Genomic DNA, 6,781 nt, shown 5'->3' with positions numbered 1-6,781 from the left:
GAGAGAGAGAGAGAGAGAGAGAGAGAGAGAGAGAGAGAGAGAGAGAGAGAGAGGAAGAGCGAGCGGGAGAGCGAGCGGGAGAGGGAGAGAGCGTGTAAAGCTTAAGCATGAACAGGAGAGGTCAAGAAAGAAAAGGAAAAAAAGAAATTTGAGGAAGAAAAAGAGAAATCAAGGAGTTGGAAGACTTTCAGTCGCATATTCATTGAAATTCTGGCTTTCAATGCAGAAGGATTGTGGTTAGAACGAGAAGACGAGCTTCTGATCAGGCGACATAAGCATGAACAACGCTGATGCATGGAAGACTGCATGGTATTGTCTTTCAACCGTCTATTAGTAATTCAGACACATTCTCTCTCTCTCTCTCTCTCTCTCTCTCTCTCTCTCTCTCCACTCACATTCTCTCTGTTTATCCCTGCTACATTTTTCTCTGCTTCTTTCTTTTCTCTTGCTGTCTTTTCCTGTCTCACAAACGCCCACACATCCACCAACACACGGTCACACGGTCAATCAAAGTCCCCAGAGACCTAATAAGGAGGTATTAGTAAGATGGTCAGCCATTTAAATGGCAGCGGATCACATCTCTCTTTTTAAAAACCGTAGCACTCATGGATAAATATATTCTTTGACTCACCAATCGTACACGTCTGTATTGATGCTCTATGCATTTTTCTTTGGCATCATGTGTCATAATTGCACCTAGAGATAAGTGTTCGATTGGTCTGTGGAGATAAGATTGTACAAGCCTACTGGACGTTGTCCATAAAAGACAGGAACAGATTTTTTTAATCAATTTCCTGCATATCAGCAAGGAAGATGGGATGGGGGTGTATTGAAGGTGGATTTAGCGGTAATGAGTAAGGTAGTACAGTAGTAATGTTTGAGACATTGTTGGTGGGGAATAAAAAAGGTCTGGTGCCTGACAGCTGTTCCACATGCAGGATGTGTTATCCTGTTATTATATTTATGAACCATGTAGTGAAAACTTGTTCCAGTTCCAGAATGTCATCTTTAGGTTGCTGTGCAGCTCTGCTACAATAAAGGTAAATGGTTCTTCTACTAAGTATTAGGTGTGATGTTCAGACTTATGCAATCAAGCTGTGGTAGGTTTTTTATTTAAAATATTTCCAATAATTAAATACTTAATTTTTTCTGTATTTCTGTTTTTTTTTGGAATAAAGATGCATTAAAGATGTAACAAGTCCGACATTCATGTTGTTAATTTTTTTTGTCTTTAAATTTAAATAACGTGCAATTTCTTAAGGGTGTGTAGACTTTTTATATGCACTGTAGGTGTCAAATTTTTGCTTCCAGTATAATTTTTTTTATTTTAACTATTTCATTCATTTTCTACTGCTTATCCGAACTACCTCGGGTCACGGGGAGCCTGTGCCTATCTCAGGCGTCATCGGGCATCAAGGCAGGATACACCCTGGACGAAGTACCAACCCAACGCAGGGCACACACACACACACTCTCATTCACTCACACACTCACACACTACGGACAATTTTCCAGAGAGGCCAATCAACCTACCATGCATGTCTTTGGACCGGGGGAGGAAACCGGAGTACCCGGAGGAAACCCCCGAGGCACAAACTCCACACACACAAGGCGGAGGAGGGAATCGAACCCACAAACTTGGAGGTGTGAGGCGAACGTTCTAACCACTAAGCCACCGTGACCCCCCATTTTAACTATTTTTTTTTTTTATTTTAGAAATGGAAGCTCTGGACAATGTAGACTTCTTGTTTGATGTTAAGTATGCCAGCAAACCAGGGTTATATTTTATTTACCATGTAGAATTTTTCGAATAATCTATTAACATTTCTGTCATCTCTATGCCTGTATTTGTTACTTAAATGTTTGCTACTCAACTTAGCATATTATTAAAATTCAACTAAAATATCTTTATGGTGGTTTTACTTAAGGGAATTAAAATAATGTGTTAATAAAAGGAGGAAAATAGCATCAGCTACACTTCCTTTTATCTTCCTGTCTGAAAACCTGATGTATTTCATTTCTTATCACCTCAAGGTCCGTGATCTCAGAGTGTGCTGAATTTCTAACAGAAAATGAAAAAATGTTTGATTCTGATTGGTTAATCTTGTTTCTCACCAAAAGATATAATAATACATGGGAACACATGAAAACAAAGGATGTGTTTGTTAAATATAGTAACGCAAACCATATTACCTGGCATAATTATGACAGATTTAATGTAGATATGACGAGCTACACTGTACACTGTGTGTTATATTAATTATCCACAATTCACAGTGGTGCACTATAGTCAAGATCACTTGAGCTGTACTTATTTGGGTGTTTTCATCAGCTTGGGGAATTTATAATTGACCAAATTGGATAACTAGTTTAACTAGGATTAACTGGTAAATGCACTCGTGGGTTAGTGGGTCGTGGGTCGAGAATAACTGACGAGTAAAGGAGCATGTTGTAAGCCATGGAAATGCTGTAAAATGGTATAATATATTGATGGCTGAGCTGAGACACACTGTTAGGAAACACATTGGTCTACATCTCTGGTAACCCGAGTGAGCACATTCCCAAATCCACTGTCCCTTCCCAATTTAGGTGGAGTTTCCTCACACTGAACGCTGTCAGTTGTCAGTGTGAGCAGTTGTGCAGGTTCGGTCCCTCCACACCGTTACCGCAGTTTGAATATTCATTCATTCATTCATTCATTCATTTTCTACCGCTTATCCGAACTACCTCGGGTCACGGGGAGCCTGTGCCTATCTCAGGCGTCATCGGGCATCAAGGCAGGATACACCCTGGACGGAGTGCCAACCCATCACAGGGCACACACACACTCTCTCATTCACTCACACAATCACACACTACGGACAATTTTCCAGTGATGCCAATCAACCTACCATGCATGTCTTTGGACCGGGGGAGGAAACCGGAGTACCCGGAGGAAACCCCAGAGGAACGGGGAGAAGATGCAAACTCCACACACACAAGGCGGAGGCGGGAATCAAACCCCCAACCCTGGAGGTGTGAGGCGAGCATGTTAACCACTAAGCCACCGTGCCCCCCTTCAGTTTGAATATATTTAAACTAATTTAATTTCTTTTCCGTCATTTGTGTAGCATTTTACCATGGGCATGCCATCACTTAAAGCATAATTGAAGCCTCCGTTCGCGCTCGGAAGCCTCGACAGCAGCGCTGCGGGAATCTCAGCGAAACTGTGAGTCTCCTGCTGTTCAAGTCGAAGTAATAGCACAGTCTCTCTCTTTCTTTTTTCCCAGTCTTACACACCTGTCATCTGGACTGTAGCTGAAACTCCCCTACCCAAGTTTAATGGTGTCATTCTCTTCAAGTGGCCCTGGACATCACTGCTCTCTCTCGCGATCTCTACTTTAAGGCAACACTGTCACATTTACAGACATACCGTTGTTGAGACCCTTATGCAGCCGGGTTCTGAATACAAATACGCCAACATATTTCACTCTGCCGATACTCACTATGCTGTCTTGCTGGAGGATTGCGATGTTTTCCAAAGCTTTGACAAGTAGAGATTTTAGGCATTGACCTTCAGGTCCATTGTTTCTGTTTCTGGGTTCTTGGAAACTTTACCCAAGGTAATATGCCAACTGGTACATGAGTGGTGGCTCAAGTGTTTAAGGCTCGGGTAGTTGATTGGAGGATTGTGGTTCAAGCCCCAGCACTGCAAAGCTGCCAGTGTTGGGTCCATAAGCAAGGCCCTTAACGCTGTGCTCCAGCGGCGACGTGTCATGAATGACCCTGCGATCTGACCCCAACCTCCAAAGTTGCTATTTGTGAAGAAAGAATTTCACTGCGCTGTAATGTTTATATGACAAATAAAGGCTTCCATTTTTATATTTTCATACAGAACTAGAACTCATTGCTTGATTCTGATTGGTCAGAAGTTTTGATTCCTTTTCTAACTTCCACTCTGACAGAAATTTCCATCTGCACGAAAGTCACCATTTTATATTAAAGCACTTATTCGTAATAGTTTCTATAGTAACTACAGTTTGTATTGACGTGTGTTTAGTAAATGAGAAAATGAGGAAGCACACAAGTGTGAATGTTTTGTGTATTTCTTTAACCACACAGTGGAGCTCAAAACACGAGTGGATAATATTGAATTATAATCTGTGACCAACAGTGAGGACAGATCTAAACCAGGAAGTAACATGTACTGTAAGATGAAGGCTTGGATATATATTCTCTAACAGGATTTGGGATTTAGGGAACAGATATAAAAGAACAGATATACATACAGTACATGCAATAACCAGCAGTTATGATGTGAAATCAAATAGAAAAAGAGTTTCTGTAGCAACAGTTTTCACAGCCATAAAGGAGATGTTTGTTCAGCATTTGTGGAAGGAGTCTTCAGTGTCAGGGCTTATCGGGGCAGTCAGAGATAAATCTGTATATATTTCGTCTTCAAGAGAAGGAAAAAAATGATGCTGATGAAAGAAGCTAACTATAAACTGTATAGTTAAGTGAAGCGAAGTGAAAGTGACGTGACATACAGTTAAGTACGGTGACCCATACTCAGAATTCGTTCTCTGCATTTAACACATCCAAAGTGCACACACACAGCAGTGAACACACACACCATGAACACACACCCGGAGCAGTGGGCAGCCATTTATGCTGCGGCGCCTAGGGAGCAGTTGGGGAGGGTTCGGTGCCTTGCTCAAGGGCACCTCAGTCGTGGTATTGCCGGGCCGAGACTCGAACCCACAACCTTAGGGTTAGGAGTCAAACTCTCTAACCATTAGGCCACGACTTCCCCCTTAAAATATGGTAATGCGTCACATTTTGCGTGTCATCCTTGGGCAGAGGCCATGCTATGTACATTTCTCATTCTATTGTAATTTAATGAATAAAAACAGCAATCAGTGTCAAATTGTTGAAGTATAAGAGTAATAAAAACTGATGATATTAGAAAATAACCTCAGGGTGGTAATCTGTGACTGATTATTTTCCTATAACAAAACACCCTCAAGTGTTTTTTATTCCACTCATCGCCAACTCTTGTTCTGTATTCATTCTTGTTTCCCTAAAAGTTTCATAAATGCCTCATAAATATGTCTTGTGGTGTTTTCCATAACCATATGTTTCTACCAGACATCTTATCTATCCATATAATGCCCGATGATGCCTGGGGGAGGAAACCGGAGTACCCGGAGGAAACCTCCGAGGCACGGGGAGAACATGCAAACTCCACACACACAAGGCGGAGGCGGTAATCGAACCCCCAACCCTGGAGGTGTGAGGCGAACGTGCTAACCACTAAGCCACCGTGCCCCCCCGACTCTTATCTAATGGATAAAAACATCCATGCACACACGTATCTTTGCCGTGTTTTTAAACCCTTGTGTCTTCAATTTTAGCACAGTATGTAAATAAAGCAAGTGAAACTTGTATCAAGTTTGTAATTTGTTATCTGTCAACTCTGGCTTCAAAAAAGAAACACACAGGAAAAAGAAGCGCTCATTAACTCATCTGCCTGAAAGCCCTCGTTGACAGCCAGACAATTGCATCAGATCCTCCCTGTGAAAGCAGGCACCGTGGGTTTTAATATGGCTGACAGAACGAACGTGCTCCAGTCATCAGCATTCAGAGGAGACGAGTCCCGTCCCGTCCTGAGCCGTCCCGTGTCAGAACCTCCGGCTAATGAAGGAGCGTAGGGAAAGATTGTTCATTAACATGAATAGATTACTTTCTGTTTCTTTACAGCTCTCCACTTCATAACGTTTAACTGGCTGCTCTTGCTGGCATTCATAGCAAAAAACTATTTTGACTGGAAGTCGGAAACCCGGTGGATTTCCTTCCCTTTCTGATGTTGATAAACCAAACGAATAATTGCTGAAAAGGTTCAAGTTAAAGGAACCACATAGTTCTTTCATGCAGAGATTCTATATTTCTTGTTTATTTCATTCATCAATGTACCAAATAAACCATTTTTGCTACTTCATGCAGTTTAATGTCAATCTGTCAACAACAAGCAGAATATGGGGATGTTTAAAAGATGCTGTTTACCATATATGGTCATTTGAGGGAGATTCACTATTTAAATGAGCGCCTTCATGTTTAAGCTATGAAAAACATTCTGAATGTGTGAGATTTATCAACGTCCCGTGCATACAGCTGTGTGTACACATACTGCGTGATAAATGCCAATATTCTTGAGGAATCCTACACCCAGAATTAGACCTGGTTCTACACACACAATTTGATAAATGGATGCTCATGCTAGCTGAGCGTTCATCTGTACTCCATCCCTCCCCTGCTGTTCCTGCACCTGAGTCTGCGCAGACACGCCACAACACAAACGTTCATCGTCATTTCCTGCCCAATGGACCATAAACACCACAGGACTTCCAAACCCGACAAACTTCTGCGATCGCATTATTTTATTCCATGCCCAGTTTTCTGTTGCTCTGGGATGTCTAGCTATCTAGGAGTTTACTGCTGGCGTTTATAAGCACATGTGTTGCCTTCCATCAATGGCTTCATCTTTGTTTATTATTATGCCTAGAGAATGCTTTCTAACACTGAGAGCTAAGAAACAGGAACATCTTCTAAATTCTAAATTCCTCATGATGTCTCAGGTTCACCAAAGGAACAATACAAAGCATAAACTGCAGTACATATATATCCGTCAGGAAAGCCCTCTTGAAGGAATTTTGAGCACCTGGCTAACCAATCACAATAAAGAAGCTAAATACTAACAAGAGAAAAGGGCTGAGTTTGCTCAGAATTAAAGTCACCAAACATA

The 6,781-nt window shown here is 41.6% G+C and overlaps 1 pseudogene; it reads right to left on the bottom strand.

The window, feature by feature from the left end:
* Positions 1–4,795: 4,795 nt before the first annotated feature.
* LOC132855457 (U6 spliceosomal RNA) lies at positions 4,796–4,888 on the bottom strand (annotated as a pseudogene).
* Between the last annotated feature and the right edge of the window lie 1,893 nt (positions 4,889–6,781).

Source organism: Tachysurus vachellii, chromosome 12, assembly GCF_030014155.1.
Source record: "Tachysurus vachellii isolate PV-2020 chromosome 12, HZAU_Pvac_v1, whole genome shotgun sequence".
Taxonomy (NCBI): domain Eukaryota; kingdom Metazoa; phylum Chordata; class Actinopteri; order Siluriformes; family Bagridae; genus Tachysurus; species Tachysurus vachellii.
Note: the sequence above shows the minus strand (reverse complement) of the source record. Positions and strands in the feature narration are given on the sequence as shown.